This window comes from Odocoileus virginianus, chromosome 24 (assembly GCF_023699985.2).
Source record: "Odocoileus virginianus isolate 20LAN1187 ecotype Illinois chromosome 24, Ovbor_1.2, whole genome shotgun sequence".
Classification (NCBI taxonomy): Eukaryota; Metazoa; Chordata; class Mammalia; order Artiodactyla; family Cervidae; genus Odocoileus; species Odocoileus virginianus.
In genome coordinates, this window is record NC_069697.1 from 39,271,912 (window position 1) to 39,289,547 (window position 17,636).

General features: G+C 38.4%; 1 protein-coding gene across 2 annotated transcripts in view; it reads left to right on the plus strand.

Moving 5' to 3' along the window:
* The window catches only part of PTPRR (protein tyrosine phosphatase receptor type R), a 270,659-nt gene that overhangs the window by 116,564 nt on the left and 136,459 nt on the right, over positions 1–17,636 (plus strand). Inside the window, exon 1 of one of the 2 annotated variants that reach the window (XM_070454592.1) lies at positions 10,476–10,572. The exons of the other annotated variant lie outside the window; for it this stretch is intronic. The gene's annotated coding sequence lies outside the window, so the exon portion shown is untranslated. Of the gene's footprint in view, positions 1–10,475; positions 10,573–17,636 lie in introns of those variants that run through there. 2 annotated transcript variants of the gene reach the window in all.

The following is a 17,636-nucleotide window of genomic DNA, read 5'->3' on the forward strand; positions in this document are numbered from 1 at the left end:
ACGGTGGGGGGCAGAGATGGAGCCTTAATAGCCATTGTGTGTCCAACGTATCCAGTGCTTGGCATATGTTAGAAGTTCAATAAATATTTACAGAGTGAAGCAAGTCAACATCCGCCCTAAGGCTGGGAAACCAAACAGGCAGCAGACTCAAAGAAAAAGTGAAGAGAAAGAAAGTAAAGAGAAGGACATGACACTTTCATACTCCTTCATTAGTTATTGCTTATTTTATAATATGTTCTTTATGATTCTGGTTAGACAACTTAGCCAAAAATTTTAAGAATCAAGCTAAAATTTTTAAATGTGGGGACTCAGGCTATGTAGTGTTTAGCTAGTTTAGTTCTTAGTTACTTAAAGCCTAGTATGATCCCCTAACAATGTGAATTCTCAAATGCAAGAGGTGTGTTCTACCTCAGTAATTCATTTCCAGATGCATGGCAAGAGTCTAGCAAATTTGTGTTCTGCATGTAATTTCCCTTAGTTTTCATGATTTTCTTCAGCACTGATAAAATTACTGATAATATTGAACAAAAACATATTCATAAATCACATAACCATTTTTACTTTGGAGGTACAAATTGGCACTTTGTAAGATCTAATTCATAGTCACAGAGTCAATGTTTTTCACAAGCCTAAGAAAACTGTCATAAAAAAAAATCTGTATACTCTGATGAGGTTCAAATAAACACACTTTTATTGTTCCTATGTCAGGATGTTCAGATAAACTAGAAGACAGATCATTTGTTATTAAAATTTTTCTAAACACATTTTGAAATACAGGACTCAATAAAATATTGTTGAATATTTGTTGTTTAGCAATTGCCATCCTCAAAATACATGGCAACCAGCAGTACTCAGAAACAACACTATAAAGAAAGCACATCAAATAAGATACATTTAATACTTCAGATTTTTGTTTTCTTTTTATATTAGGAATGAGTCTATTGATGTTAATAAATCATGAAACTTTGTCAATGCATTTGGAGTAAAGGCAATAATAAATTTTGAGGTTCTCATTTTAGTTCTCTAACGTAATACAAACAAATTATATATACACTCGAATGAAGTGTATGGATAATAAATGATGTGGCTATATTTTTATCATATGATAAAAACAAAATTGAAAAATAATATAGTCAGAATTCTGATGAGTTAATCACAAACTTCAGGCTTCCCTCATAGCACAGTTGGTAAAGAAATCTGCTTGCAATACAGGAAACCAGGGTTCGATCCCTGGGTTGGAAAGAGCCCCTGGAGAAGGAAATGGCTACCCACCTCAGTATTCTTGCTTGAAGAATCCCATGGACAGAGGAACCTGGCAGGCTACAGTCTATGGAATTGCAAGAGTTGGATACAACTTGGCGACTAAACTTACCACCAATCACAAATGTGAATTTATTCTCATACATTCAGTGGATGAGAATTTATTTTAATTTATTCTGGAGTTATTGTGAAATTTTCATTTGCGGTTTGTTAGAAAATCATCAAAGATTTATCTCATCTCTTATTATTCTGTTGGAAGCTATTCCAACATACTGATTATTTGCTTGAACTTTCTAGAGACTTTGAGTGGTACATTAAAATAGTTGTCATATTTAGAAACAATTTCAGTCTAGAAAATAAGAAGTTTAATTTAATTTATATTTGAGGAGTGTAACAAAGGAACCCCTGAGGAAGTATCATTTAAACTGAGATCCAAATGATGAAAAAGAGTGAAGTAGTTGAAAAGCGACAAGAGAATTGCATATTGGAGTTCATGCAAACCAAAGAAGTGTGAAGAAACCTGTGTTGCCCTAGCCTTCCCAGCACAGTGATGAGACGTGCATTATAACAGTGATGACAGAGATTACGGATACTGAACTTGCAGCTTGCCCCTCCTTACGCCTAAACTCTGATTACCGCCTTGACTCCAACTTCTTCATTTCTCCCACTTTCATGTTTACTGAGACTCCCTGGAAGACCTTTTCTCATAAGTACAGTTCTTTTGGTTTTGCATAATACATGCAGGACAGATGTCTGCTGCCCTCACTGCTGGGGTCACCTGCTCTGAGGTTTCCTTGCCTCCAAGTAGCCACAGCTGATGGCAGCAGGGATATCTGCCTGGGTCTGTATCGAGACTTCCTCTCCTGATGCTGATGCCATTGACAGCTGCACTGAGGACGCTGTTGTCTGATTGCTACTGATACTTAAGGCCCCGTGTCTCTTGACTGAGGATGCATGTGACCTGATTCCCTGCATGAGCCCTCCGTGGGCTGAAGCTCTGTTCTGTGTGAGCCCAGAGGAAGGAGATTTCTATACTGCCTCTCTTCTACCACGCTTGTGTGTTCCTTGGTAATGTGTGTGCCCAAAATGATGTTCTGTTTCGTTGCTGTTCAGTCGCTAACTCATGTCTGACTCTTTGTGACTCCATGGACTGCAGCACACCAGGCTTCCCCTTCACCATCTCCCAGAGCTTGCTCAGACTCATGTCCATTGAGTCAGTGATGCCATCCAACCATTTCATTTTTTCAAGCTTAATTTCCCCAGAGTTCTGGAACAAGTCTACCTAAATTCTTCTCTCCTCCTCTTCCATTTCACCCAAGTCTATTGTCCTTAAATCCCTCTCTTGAGACCCAACCCCCACTTCCCTTACTGCATGTTTTTTCCCCAAGAAGCTTCTTAAGCTCTCATGTGAATAGAAAAGTCACACAGTTATTTCTAACTCATTGGTTTTCTCATTAAGCCAGATTTTCCTGAATCCTCAGATGCACACATCATTATTTGAAGCTGTGGTTCCTCTCACGTTAGTTCTATATTTTTGGCAACTAAGTTCCTTGACCAACATTTTCTAGCAAAGGTTTTTCAGTAATATGATTACATGTGGATTTTTAAAATCACATGTATGCTTCCAGAATCCTCATTTGGTGCCTATGAAGTGATCTAAAGACAACATATCTGGCTGAATTAGTCACCCTCTCCTCCCTCATCTCTCCACTGTTAAATATTTCATTAGGAAGGAAATGTGAATATCTTGTGAGATATTAGAGGAGTTAGTATATGTATAAAATCTAGTATAAATTATAATCTTATTAAAAGATACAGCAGAAAAGTTAACAGAGAGACAAAGCATCATTTTCCATAAGCAGAACTGGTCTACCTTTGCTTGAGTCCTACAAAACAGCCCCATGACATAATAATAGAACAGTTAAGGTTAGAGTAGGAGGAAGTCCTGACTATGAACTCTGGTTCTGCTACTTTTTGTTCATCATTTAAGTTTTTTGAATTTTAGTATCCTTACCCATGAAATAAAGACAAAAATATCTGCTCAGCTTAAAAATAGCAAAGTAATTAATGGTAATATTTATTGAATGCCTACTAGGTTCCAGACAACATGATAAGCATCATAGAAGCTTTATCTCAATCAGTCCCCTTAACAGCCCTCTAGGATGGGTACATGGAACACAAAAAGCTGCATACAGATGTTTATAGCAGTTTTATTCATATTTGTCAAAACTTGGAAGCTAACTTGGAAGATATCCTTCAGTAGGTGAATGGATAAATAAAATTTGGTACATCCAAAGAATTAAATACCATTCAAGCCTTCCCTAAATATAATTGCCTGCAATGCAGGAGACCCTGGTTTTATTTCTGGGTCAGGAAGATCCCCTGGAGAAGGGATAGGCTACCCACTCTAGTATTCTTGGGCCTCCCTGGTAGCTCAGATGGTAAAGAATGAGCCTGCACTGTGGGAGACCTGGTATCAATCCCTGGGTTGGGAAGATTCCCCTGAAGGAGGGCATGGCAACCCATTCCAGTATCCTTGCCTGGAGAAGCCCCATGGACAGAGGAGCCTGGTGGGCTACAGTCCACGGGGTCACAAAGGGTCAGACACGACTGAGCGACTAAGCACAGCATACAGCACAGCGCTAAACAGAAATGAACCAACAAGTCATGAAGAGACATGGAGGAAATTTAAATTCATATTACTAAATGAAATAAGCTAGTCTGAAAAGGCTACAGACCATGATCCTAAGTGAGATTCTGGAAAAAGGAAAAATATGGAGACAGTAAAAAGATTAGTGGTTAGGAATATGAGAGGGATGAATGGATGAAGCACAGAGGATTTTTACAGCAGTAAAAACACTCTGTGATACTATAATAGTGATTTCGTGTCATTATTCATTTGTCAAAACTCATAGAACGTACAACACCAAGAATGAACCCCAGTGTAAACTATGGACTTTAGATGATTAGTGATGTGTCAGTGACCTGACTGACCTGCCTCCTGAGAAATCTGTATACAGGTCATGAAGCAACAGTTAAAACTGGACATGGAACAACAGACTGGTTCCAAATCGGGAAAGAAGTACATCAAGGCTGTATTTGTCACCCTGCTTATTTAACTTATATGCAGAGTACGTCATGCAAAATGCCAGTATGAATGAAGCACAAGCTGGAATCAAGATTGTCGGGAGAAATATCAATGACCTGAGATATGCAGATGACACCACCCTTATGGCAGAAAGTGAAGAAGAACTAATGAGCCTCTTGATGAAAGTGAAAGAGGAGAGTGAAAAAGTTGGCTTAAAACTCAAAACTCATAAAACTAAGATCATGGCATCTGGTCCCATCACTTCATGGCAAATAGATGGAGAAACAATGGAAACAGTGACAGACTTTATTTTAGGGAGATTCCAAAATCACTTCAGATGGTGAATGCAGCCATGAAATTAAAAGATGCGTGTTCCTTGGAAGAAAAGCTATGACGAACCTAGATAGCATATTTAAAAGCAGAGACTTTACTTTGCCAACAAAGGTCCATCTAGTCAAAGCTATGGTTTTTCCAATAGTCATGTATGGATGTGAGAGTTGAACTATAAAGAAAGCTGAGCCCCAAAGAATTGATACTTCTGAACTGTGGTGTTGAAGAAGATTCTTGAGAGTACCTTGGACTACAAGGAGATCCAACCAGTCAATCCTAAAGGAAATCTGTCCTATTTATTGGAAAAACCGATGCTGGAGCTGAAACTCCAATACTTTGGCCACCTGATGGGAAGAACCGACTCATTGGAAAAGACCCTGATCCTGGGAAAGATTGAAGGCTGGAGGAGAAGGGGAAGAAGGAGAAGACAGAGGATGAGATGGTTGTATGGCATCACCAACTCTATGGACATGAGTTTGAGCAAGCTCTGGGAGTTGGTGATGGACAGGGAAGCCTGGTGTGCTGCAGTCCATAGGGTCGCAAAGAGTCAGTCACAACTGAGCGACTGAACTGAACTGAACTGATGTGTCAATGTAGGTTTATCAGTTGACAATCAATGTACTATTCTGGGGTTCAGGTTCCGGGGAGAAATGCTGTTAATTGGGGAAGCTAGGGACGTGTGTGGGAATAGGAGATATATGGAAAATCCTCAACTCAATTTTGCTATGAACCTAAAACTGCTCTGAAAAGTAGTCTTAAAAAGTACTGATCTTGATAGTGGTTAAGTCACTACAGCAAAGTCATCTGGTTTTTAAGTGGAAGAGCTATGCTTCAGATCCAGACCCTCTGACTCTGAATTGCTGCACTTATCTGCTGTACTGTGCTAAATAGGAGATAATGTTCCAATGTACATGAATGATATTAACTCTGAAATCCCTGTGGTTTTTTCCTCTGAGATATGTGGCTGAAGCTAGTCATTTCTCAAAAAGAGCAACTGCATTTTCTGTAACTGTCACTGATATCATTTCCCAACTACACATGGTGATTTTTATTTTATTTTTTTTCCATTTATTTTTATTAGTTGGAGGCTAATTACTTTACAATATTGTAGTGGTTTTTGTCATACATTGACATGAATCAGCCATGGATTTACATGTATTCCCCATCCCGATCCCCCCTCCCACCTCCCTCTCCACCCGATCCCTCTGGGTCTTCCCAGTGCACCAGCCCCGAGCACTTGTCTCATGCATCCAACCTGGGCTGGTGATCTGTTTCACTATAGATGATATACATGTTTCAATGCTGTTCTCTCGAAACATCCCACCCTCGCCTTCTCCCACTGAATCCAAAAGTCTGTTCTGTACATCTGTGTCTCTTTTTCTGTTTTGCATATAAGGTTATCGTTACCATCTTTCTAAATTCCATATATATGCGTTAGTATACTGTACTGGTCTTTATCTTTCTGGCTTACTTCACCCTGTATAATGGGCTCCAGTTTCATCCATCTCATTAGAACTGATTCAAATGAACTCTTTTTAATGGCTGAGTAATATTCCATGGTGTATATGCACCACAGCTTCCTTATCCATTCGTCTGCTGATGGACGTGTAGGTTGCTTCCATGTCCTGGCTATTATAAACAGTCCTGAGATGAACATTGGGGTGCATGTATCTCTTTCAGATCTGGTTTCCTCAGTGTGTATGCCCAGGAGTGGGATTGCTGGATCATATGGCAGTTTTATTTCCAGTTTTTTAAGAAATCTCCACACTGTTCTCCATAGCATCTGTACTAGTTTGCATTCCCACCAACAGTGTAAGAGGGTTCCCTTTTCTCCAAACCCTCTCCAGCATTTATTGCTTGTAGACTTTTGGATAGCAGCCATCCTGACTGGCATGTAATGGTACCTCATTGTGGTTTTGATTTGCATTTCTCTGATAATGAGTGATGTTGAGCATCATTTCATGTGTTTGTTAGCCATCTGTATGTCTTCTTTGGAGAAATGACTGTTTAGTTCTTTGGCCCATTTTTTGATTGGGTCATTTATTTTTCTGGAATTGAGCTGCAGGAGTTGCTTGTATATTTTTGAGATTAATCCTTTGTCTGTTGCTTCGTTTGCTATTATTTTCTCCCAATCTGAGGGCTGTCTTTTCACCTTGCTTATAGTTTCCTTTGTTGTGCAAAAGCTACAAAGGAGGCAAGAATATACAATGGAAAAAAGAAAACCTCTTTAACAAGTGGTGCTGGGAAAACTGGTCAACCACTTGTAAAAGAATGAAACTAGAACACTTTCTAACACCATACACAAAAATAAACTCAAAATGGGTTAAAGATCTAAATGTAAGACCAGAAACTATAAAACTCCTAGAGGAAAACATAGGCAAAACACTCTCCGACATAAATCACAGCAGGATCCTCTATGACCCACCTCCCAGAATATTGGAAATAAAAGCAAAAATAAACAAATGGGACCAAATTAAACTTAAAAGCTTTTGCACAACAAAGGAAACTGTGATTTTTATTTTAAAAACCTTGGGGATTAAGGATTTCAGTGGGTTCAGGGGAGGGAAGGTCTATTAAAAAAATCTTGGGAATTAGTGCAACGTTATAACTTTTTGCTCGAAAACCGTTACTCACAATTATTTTAATGTCTCTGTATCACTTTACAAATCCTAACATACTTGTGTAGTTAAAGCATACATACTTTGCATTTCGGGCTTCCCTGGTGGCTCAGTGGTAAAGAATCTGCTTCCAATGCTGGAGATGTGGGTTCAATCCCTGGGTCGGGAAGATTTCCTGAAGAAGGAAATGGCAACCCACTCCAGTATTCTTGGTCTGGGAAATCCCTTGGACAGAGGAGCCTGGTTCTTTGGTCCATGGGGTTGCAAAGGAGTTGAACATGACTTGACGACTAAACAATAAGAACATTTTGCATTTATGCTTATCTAATCTTAAATTATGAATCTGCTTTATTCATTCAAAAGATATTTATTGAGCTTCTGCCATAAGCTAGGTATTATCTAGACTGTGGTTAATCAGAAAGAGAAATAGCTATCTTGATTAATATTTCCTACTTGGGAGAGAGTATTATATATCATTGATGAAAAGTGTTGAGAAATAAAAAGTAAGGCAGGGTAAGGAGGCACAAGTAACAGGCAAGATGATATTTTAAAATAGTCTGACTTAGGGAAGGCATCTCCGAAAAGGTAGTGTTTGAGTAGAGACCTGAGTGAAATGAGGGTTTGAGTCCTACATGTATCTCAGGAAAGGAGTTTCTAACAGTGAGACAGCAATGCAAAAGCTGTGAGCGGAGGAGGAGTTCACTGTCTTGGGAGATCAGCAAGGAGATAAGAATGTCTGGGGTAAAATAAGAGAAAGGGTAGTAGAAGATGGTAGCTGGGGTGGAACAGATGGGGATGGGGGAGGGGAGGAGGGATGCTATTAGGGAGATCAAGATTATTTTTATTTTTCCTCGTAAATTTTTGGAGGTATAATTAAAAACAGCACTGCATAAGTTTAAGGTGTGCAACATGATAATTTGACTTACATACATCATGAAATGCTTGCCATAAGTTTAGTGAACACCCATCATTTCATATAGGTACAAAATGAAAGAAATAGGGAAAAAATGTCTTCCTTGCAATGAGAATTAAGATTTACTCTCTTAACTTTTGCATATAACATACAACACTGTTAATTATATTTACTATGTTGTATATTACACCCGTATATTATCTTATAGCTGGAAGTTTGTACCTTTGGACTACCTTTATTGAATTTCCCCTCCCCCTATCCTCACCTCTGGTAACCACAAACTCAATCTCTTTTTTCATGAGTTTTTTCATGAGTTTATTTGTTTTTAAAGTGTAGTTGACCAACAACACTATGATAGTTCCTGGTACACAGTGTAGTGAAAATCATTCAGTTGTGTCTGGCTCTTTGCGACCCCATGGATTGTAGCCTGCCAGGCTCCCCGTCCATGAAATTCTCCAGGTCAGAATACTGGAATGGATAGCCGTTCCTTTCTCCAGGGGATCTTCCCAACTCAGGAATCAAACCCAGGTCTCTGGCATTGCAGAAGAATTGTGGACTGGGCCCTCCACTATAGAGAGGTCAGGAAGATGAAGAGAAGTGAGCAAAAGCATCTTGAAAAGGAGCGGTGGTGAATGAGATACAAAACTAAGAAAATGTGGCATCATGGAAGCCTGGTGAGGACAGAATGTCAGGGAATGAATCACCTGTGTCAAAGTCTGCTCATGGGTCAAGCAAGATGGAGCTTAGAACTGACCACTGGCTATGGCAATCCTGGCTCAATGTCACAGGAGCCAATATAGAAATAAAGGAGGTAGAATAGAGGAACAGAAAACAATAAGCATGGACAATTCTTTTTAGAAGTTTGTTTGAAAAGAGCATAGTGAATGGGGGTGATAGCTGGACAAGGAGATCTTTCAGTTTGACTTGTTTCACTATAAGAAATGTAGCACATTTGAAGGCAAATTAGAAAGACACAAAAGAGAGGGTGAGCTAATGATGCAGGAACAAGAAAGAGAATTATGCAATAATTACCTCCCATTGATGTACCTAATATATTTATCCTTTTGCAACAATGCTCATTTAAGTTGCTTCTGATTTTTTACTATAATATTGCAAAGAGGGCTTTGCCAGTGGCTCAGCAGGAAAGTATCTGCCTGCAATGCAGGAGTTCCAAGAGATGCGGGTTCAATCCCTGGGTTGCAAAGATCCCCTGAAGCAGAAAATGGCAACCCGTTCCAGTATTCTTGCCTGGAAAATCCCATGGACAGAGGAGCCTGGACCCCCAACTCCATGGGGTTGCAAAGAGTTAAACACAACTGAGGATGCACACACACATACTGCAAAGAATATCTTTGTGTCTGTTTCTTTTTTATTCATTGAAATCATTTCCTTAAGGTAAATATGCAGGTAGGGAATTACTGGATCAAAGATCATGAGCATTTTTAAGAAACTTGATGGTGCCCCATTGCTTTAAAAAAAAATCAATTTCCTGTTCTACTCATAATGTATAAATGGTTAAGATTTATTTCAATCTTGCTCGCATTATCTTGTGGCCATAGCTTATGGAATCCCCATACTGTTTCAACAGCATTTTTTCTAACTAACTAACTGTTAACTTCTTAAAGACAGAGATCATACCTTAAAATTATCTTCATTTCCTCCTATTTTTTAAACCAAATATTTCACTTATAATAATAAAAATAATCATTTATCTGATAGCCCTCTCCATAAAGTTGTGCATGTGGCATAATGGGAAAAAATAATCAGTTATAGAATCAGACCAACCTATATTTGAACACCACATTCATTACTTGGGTTTTTTTTTTAATCACTTTAATTTCCCTATCAATCTAAAGATTGATAACAATGCCTGCTCTCTAAGTCCTGGTGAGAGCTGAAATGAGATATCTATAAAGTCCCTCGCACAAGTAGGAAATTTTATAGAAAACAGTGGAACTTTTAGAAGACCTTTCTCATAAAACTACTTTGTGAACATATATATATTTTTTAAGGGCAGAAAAAAAAATAAAAACCTTCATATAGCTTGTCTATAGTCCTTAGAGTTCTCATATTATAGTTTTACTAATGTCATGAAAAAAAATCCCTATGTATTTCAGTTCTTATAAACTGTCGAAACAGAAGGCACCTGAGGTATCTCTTGGGAATGTACAGGCTGCTTCAGTAGGCCTGGGATCTGCAACGTCTCGAAATAGCGCCAGGCAGCTACCTCAGGTGACTAAATGGGGCTTCCTCTCAGTACACCAGGTTAGCTTTCTGATTAGTCCGGCTCTCTGAGGTGAGGAAGTAAGACAAAGAGGAGTACAAATGGAAACCGAACTTAACACAGCATTATTCCCAAACAGGTAAGAGAATCTTTCGTGACACTAACAGTGCTAGGTTAAGAGGTTGAATATTGAGATTTCTGTCTGTAGCTGTTCTTGTGCATGCATATGAGTGAGTCAGCAGAGAATCTTTGTGATACCTAGGAAAATAGCTTTAGCCTCAAAGTTTGAAATTAAAAGAAAATCCTATGCAATTACTCAATATCTCTGAACAGTAAAAATCTTACCACCATTACAAGAAATTTCTTATAAAAAATTTGTATCCAGACCAACAAAGTCCTCCTGTATAGTGCAGGGAACTCTGCTCAATGTTATGTGGCAGCCTGGATGGGAGGCGAATTTGGGGGAGAATGGATACATGTATATGTATGGCTGAGTCCCTTTGCTGTCCACCTGAAACTCTCACAACGTTGGTAAATGGCTATACTCCAATATCAAATAAAAAGTTAAAAAAATATTAAACTAAAGGCCTTTCCCCCAGTTTTAGAAAATATTCTATGGGAAACACATGTTTTCTTTATATGCATGATATAAAAAAATAAAGATGTGTGTTTCCCCCAAAATATTGTGTCCATCATAAAAAGAATGGAATTACAAATACATCCACTTGGACAGATCTGAAAATTTTCGTAAAAGCTATTGAGTGGGGCAGGTATTTCCTTGGTTTTGCTTGGTGTAATTACCACACTTAGCCCTTGCATTTATGGTAACTATAAAAGGAAAGGCGAGCTTACAGTGGGTTTAGTCACTAAATCTAGACATTTTATCATCCTGCATCCTGGGGACCCTGCCTTTGTGTGCAGACTTCACGAAAAGACTAGTCAGTATCTTCCATTGTAATGGGATGTGGGGGACCAATAAACGACAGTTGGCGACAGGAGATATCCTCTGTCTAATTCCCAACCGGGGACCTCAGCTTTGTTGTTTTCTACCAGTAAACCAAGAACCTTATTACGAAAGCTGGGCTGTCCTCATAAGAATTAGGGCTCTCATTAAAAATTATGTATGAATTCATTAGCTAATCTGTACAGAAAGTGCTATCCTCAGGTGAAAAGACTCACAGAATATTTAGTTCACTTAAGTTTATTTCAAAACAGTATGTATCAAGTTCCCATTGTATTCTAAGCATTGTACAAAGTTCTGGGTGTACAAGGACTAAAACTAAGAATTTAGGTTGAATGTTTAAAGATAATAGAGTGATTTTGGTGTTGGTACAAAATTATGGGTTATTCTGATTTTATCTGTGGTCTGTGATGATGAATAACAATGTCAGAAAACAGTACATCTGGTGTTTCCATCCATCTTAATCATAAAATTGGATTAACTTCCTGTCTGATTCAATATTGCAGAAAACAATCATCAAGATGCCCCAAATATATCATTTGATTCAAGAAATCAATCTTTATTTGCCACAAAAATATAGGACTGTCAGATTTTTTTAAAGTATGTTTCTAGTGTGAAACATGAGGAGATTATAATGCCAAACAATGGTTTGACAATCATTTCAAAGAAGGACTCAGGGTTTAGCAGCAAGATTTTAGATTAAAGAGAAATAAAAGTTTTTAGTGATTTTCTTTTAATGTCTTTTAATAAGAGGAGGATAACCTGTTTAAATCTGCCATTTAATAGAAATGAAAGCTTTAAAGGAGACATGGCTTCTTAATTCTGCACACCAAAATATCTTTCTCTACAGCTTCCACAGTCCTAAATTTATATTTTAAATTGCTAGAGTGAATTATCCAGCTGATAATTGATGCTAGATTGTGTTGTATGAAATATAGAAATTAGCCATCTCTATATTTAGCTGTAACAAGGAGGAATAAGATATATATAGTTTTCTTTGTTTTTCTGAACAATCTATGTACTTCTATCTAGCAATTTAATAATTAGTTCAGAGATATAGCAATCCTAGTAAATATCATGACCCCAATTATGCTTAAATAAAAAAAAGATTGTCACTAGGTAGATTGAGAAGTAATAACAGGATGAAATTGGCACAGTCATGCTGTGCATTAAAGTTATGCTGCAGACAACATCACTCAGAACCTTTATTTTCCAGAAATGAGATGATTCTCAGCATTCTAATCACCAAAATAACACATTGTGGGAAATTATGTGCTTATTATTTTGCCATCTCCTTCTACAGATGAAAAAAACCACAAGAACATTGACTAAAACTTATTCCACCTCTCTCTTTATTCATTTTTAGTTACGCAGAAAATTGTTACTTCCCACTGTGTCAGAAAAATCAAGATTCCTGAGAATAAAAGTTGAAAGGACACTAAATCAGAGAGCTTTTATTTGCATCCCCAGAACACATGCCAATAAACCTCATGTTATTTTACCATACTTCTTGGGAAATTGGGTGGTTCACCAGAAGAGTGAAAAACAGAATCCTATTACAGTCATTGAAGTGAAACATAAACTACTTCATGGAGGGAATGGAAATAAAAGTAAATTTATAACATCCTTCCAGGGATGTTAGACCACAAACCACCCTGTTGATCAGACTGATATTTCAGAGCCTGTGTGGTCCTCCCTGCCACTCACAGCTCAAGATTTCACATGTGAAAAAAGTCAAAAGTCCCTAAAGAATATATTCCTGTTGATTGCACATAAGCCCATAAAGATAAAAGGGGACAATCTCCTTATTTAACCCACAGAGGGATTAAGCACCCGGGGTCTGTAATGATTGATAGTTTCTTCATTTTTTAAGGTAGTATTTATATGCTTAGTGGCTTGGGAAGCATCACTTTCTGACTGAGAAGCAAAGTGCTTGAGGAGTTAAAGGATTATTACTTTGCCCTGAAATGTCTATTTCCAAGCATCCCTAAATGCCACTTAAAAGTCAGCCTGCTCACAATTCTTACTGCATTCGGTGGTCAGATGTCTCCTCCGTCTTTTCAGAAAAGCTGCATGAATGGAACGGTCATGGCTGTGATGATTAGAGTTTTGTCATCCTGACGAGGTTGAATATAGAAACCTGAATTAGTCTGACCTTGTTTTTCAGGCAGCATTCTTCTGAGCATTGGGCTTTTGTCTGTAGGGTTTCTGCCTGGCCTTGATTCTAGCCATTTTCCATTCAAGCTTTTGGTTAGTGTGCCTGCCTACAGCATAAGAGATGCTGAAGGACAGGGCGGGGGAGTAACAACACAGGGGAGATTGAGAGAGAACGCAGGAATAAGAATAATGGAGAAGAAATAATAATCAGTACAAGGTAGAAAACATAATCAGGGGAGTTGAATGTGGAAACTTCTGTTGACTGGAGCATATAATAATGAGACATGAAAGTTCTGTTAAAAGCAAGTAACTTGCTATTATATTTGTTTACTGTACTCAGAGTAATATCTATTCATGGATAAATCGTGATTTTTCTCCCGTCTCCAAAGAACTTTGTGTTAAAACTGTATTTTCGTCTGTCTTACCCATAGATGTGTCTGTGACTTTTATTAAAATATTTTTCTAAATGTAAATGGACACCAAGTCACAAAGTATAGGAATGATAGTATCATAAAAGTATATGAAGTGATGTTTTGTGATTTTTGGAAGCCTCATCTCTTCTATTGACTTGGAAAAGTCAAGACCTCACCATTTCATGATTTTTTGAAATAGCTCATTATAAAGATGGGGGCTTACTCCAAATTAAATAGAATTTAAAGTTGTAAGAACAATGTATTAAAATTCTTAACTTTATTGCTAAATTATAGGAGGCTTTTTTTTTTGGCCACAAGGCATATGAAATGAAGGATCTTAGTTCCCCAACCAGTAATTGAACCTGCGCCCACTGCAGTGAAAGCTCAGAGTCTTAACCACTGGACCATCAGGGAAGTTCCAATAGAAGAGTCTTTAAAGGCAAAAGAAAAGATTTTTTTACAAGAATGTTATTAGAGGATGTGAAAGGGAACACTAATTAAGAGGTTAAAATAGAAAAGGGAGATTAATGAAATGAAGAAAAACTTGGTTATAAAAAGCTTTTCAAATGAATAGGATAGGGATTGCAATCTAAATCACTAGATTTGACTGTTTCAATATTAGTATTTAATTTGTAGTAGTAGAGAAACAAGAAAAGGATCATGAATATGAATTTGATTCAGTAGCTGTAAGGAGTCTTTTATACAATTTGGATCTGAGTTGATGGTTCACACAACCATGGTTAGAAAGAGTGGAATAGGGAGCGGATGGAAGTAGAGATTCTGAAATCAAAGAATCCTTCTTAAAATGTGCTATTTTAACCTTGAACCTCAAGCATGTGTTCTTCCAAAATTATGTCACTTTAGCAAAACCAAATTGTTTGACCATTGCTTTTTCCTCTGACCTAGATTTCCTAATTGACTTTTGACCAAAGTCCTTTGATTGTTAAATCAGTAAATGTAAGCACTGGAAATTCAATTAGGCCATTTCTTAGTATATTAATATTATTACTGTTCCAAGAAATAAGTATAAAGCCTTCATTTAGTCAACAGATTTGCTCCTCACCCACGTGCTGAGTATTCAGAGAAGTAGATCACTTCGTTGTTTTTAACACTGATGTAGTCAACCCACAATTTTAAGCAAAGTTTATGGAGCACTTTTTATCTATCAGTTTTAGCTGTTTTATGTTTGATAACAGGTGATCTTCAAAAGCCCTGTGAAAGGTATGCAGTTAACATTCGATTTGACAGATGAAGAAAGTGAGGCTCAGAGAGAGTTAGTAATTTGACCAAGGTCACTTAGCCCAGGATATATCAAAGTCTGTCTTACTTACCATGATCTTAACTATGATATTATACTGTGGCAAAGTTTTCTTATTTGCTGTTTGCTTACCTGTGTACAACTTCCAAACTCATTATTATTTTAAGTCATATTCATTCTCTCTAGCTATTAGAAAACCAAGTACTCCAGAGCTTTAAATGTGTGAGAACATAATTTGAGAAGCTCTTGAATATCTCCCTTGTCCATAAGGTCTTTCCTTTCTAAACAAGAATTCAGATACATTTTCTCACTCTCTACCAATTTTCATTTAGCTCCTTCATGAATTGTTTTAACTGATTAGCTAATCAGTTGTTTTAGCAGCCCATAGCTCTAAAAGAGTCTAGGATATGAGAAACTCGTGAAGCTGGCATTGCAATTGTTTTCAAAATGTCACAAGACATTACTCTGCCTAAAAGTAGTATTGGCATGTCATGTGTTAAAAGACGTAGCTCTTCACAGTGTAGAGATCTTAAAAAGAAAGATTAAGTCACATGATGCATGATTGCTATAGTATAAAGGTCAAAACTCTTACCACCTGAAGGGAAAAGATTTTTCAATCTATTTACCATCTTGTCTTCTTTGTTCTCAGAAAAAACTGGCCTTGGTGTTCTGCCTGTGTTTTTCAGTATCCAATCACATCTTAACACCCCACCTTCCCTACCAAATTCTCAATATACCCTCATTACACACTAACTTTAGTTTATGAGTATCAAATTGAACTAACCCTTAAAAACTCATTAAGGGACCCTTTAGGACAAAAGAGGACTTTCCTGATGGCCCAGCAGTAAAGAATCTGCCTGCAATTCAGGAGATGCAAGAGACTCAGGTTCTATCCCTGAGTCGGGAAGATCCCCTGGAGGAGAAAATGGCAACCCACTCCAGTATTCTTGCCTGAAAATCCCATGGACAGAAGAGCCCAGTGGGCTACAGTCCAAAGGATTGCAAAGAGTTGGACACGACTGAGCAATTGGACACACATGCCTAGGAAAGCAGAAAGTCTGTGGGATTGTACCCCGGGCACCCATATATCTACACAGTGATCCTGAACTTTCAAATAAGTTCCAGTGAGGACTCACTTGGCCTCCCAATGGACCATGGGCCACATTTTGAGATTCATTACTTGGAGGGCACCAATTATTTCTCATCAACAAATCCAAGACCCTTTCCTTGGTCTGCATTTTTCATAACCAGCAGCATCCAGCAGTATTGACAAACCTCTTTCACAAACTGCTCTTGACTCCACATCACCATATACTAGATTTTCCTTGAACTCTGCCAGCCCTGTAAATATCCATGCTGAAATCAAGGTCAACTAACAAAAATAGTTGTTGAGCCTTTTTGCCTTTTGTGGGTTTGCGCAATGGGGTGCAATGTAATGTCTAGGTTTGTTGCACCATGTATTGGTGTTTGAGGGGGACAAGAAACAGCATCTCTCTTCTCCTGTCTGAGAAAGACAGGAAACAGACCTGTGAAGATAAAAAATGTAACTTTATTGCTGATGGAGCTGCTGGACTGTGACTTAGGAGCATGACAGTATACTTCTGTGACTGCCTCTCCTTTTTTAGCAAATTCACCCACCAGTCACAAGAGTACTGGGCAACTGGGGCCTCACTGGAAGGGACAGAGCCTTCACAACTTACTTTACTATTTGCAAAGAGTATACCAGGTTGTATTGTCTTTACAGGTAAGCAGACCCCAAAAGGAAGTACAGAGCTACATATGCCCCAGTGTCTCATTCCAAGTGCACCAATTACATGTCACTTACCCTCCCCTGGGGAGGTGGAGGAGGGGAGGAACCAGGAATATTACTATATTTGAGATGCCACCACACAGAATAAAACATCAGCATTGGGGAATAGTGTTTCTCATAACATTCAGTTCAGTTCAGTTCAGTCGCTCAGTCGTGTCTGACTATTTGCGACCCCGTGAATCGCAGCACGCCAGGCCTTCCTGTCCATCACTAACTCCTAGAATTTACTCAAACTCATGCCCATCAAGTTGGTGATGCCATCCAGCCATCTCATCCTCTGTTTTCCCCTTCTCCTCCTGCCCCCAATCCCTCCCAGCATCAGGGTCTTTTCCAATGAGTCAACTCTTCGCATGAGGTGGCCAAAGTATTGGAGTTTCAGCTTCAGCATCAGTCCTTCCAAGGAACACCCAGGACTGATCTCCTTTAGGATGGACTGGTTGGATCTCCTTGCAGTCCAAGGGACTCTCAAGAGTCTTCTCCGACGCCACAGTTCAAAAGCATCAATTTTTCGGCACCTAGCTTTCTTCACAGTCCAACTCTCACATCCATACATGACCACTAGAAAAAACATAGCCTTGACCAGACAAACATTTGTTGGAAAAGT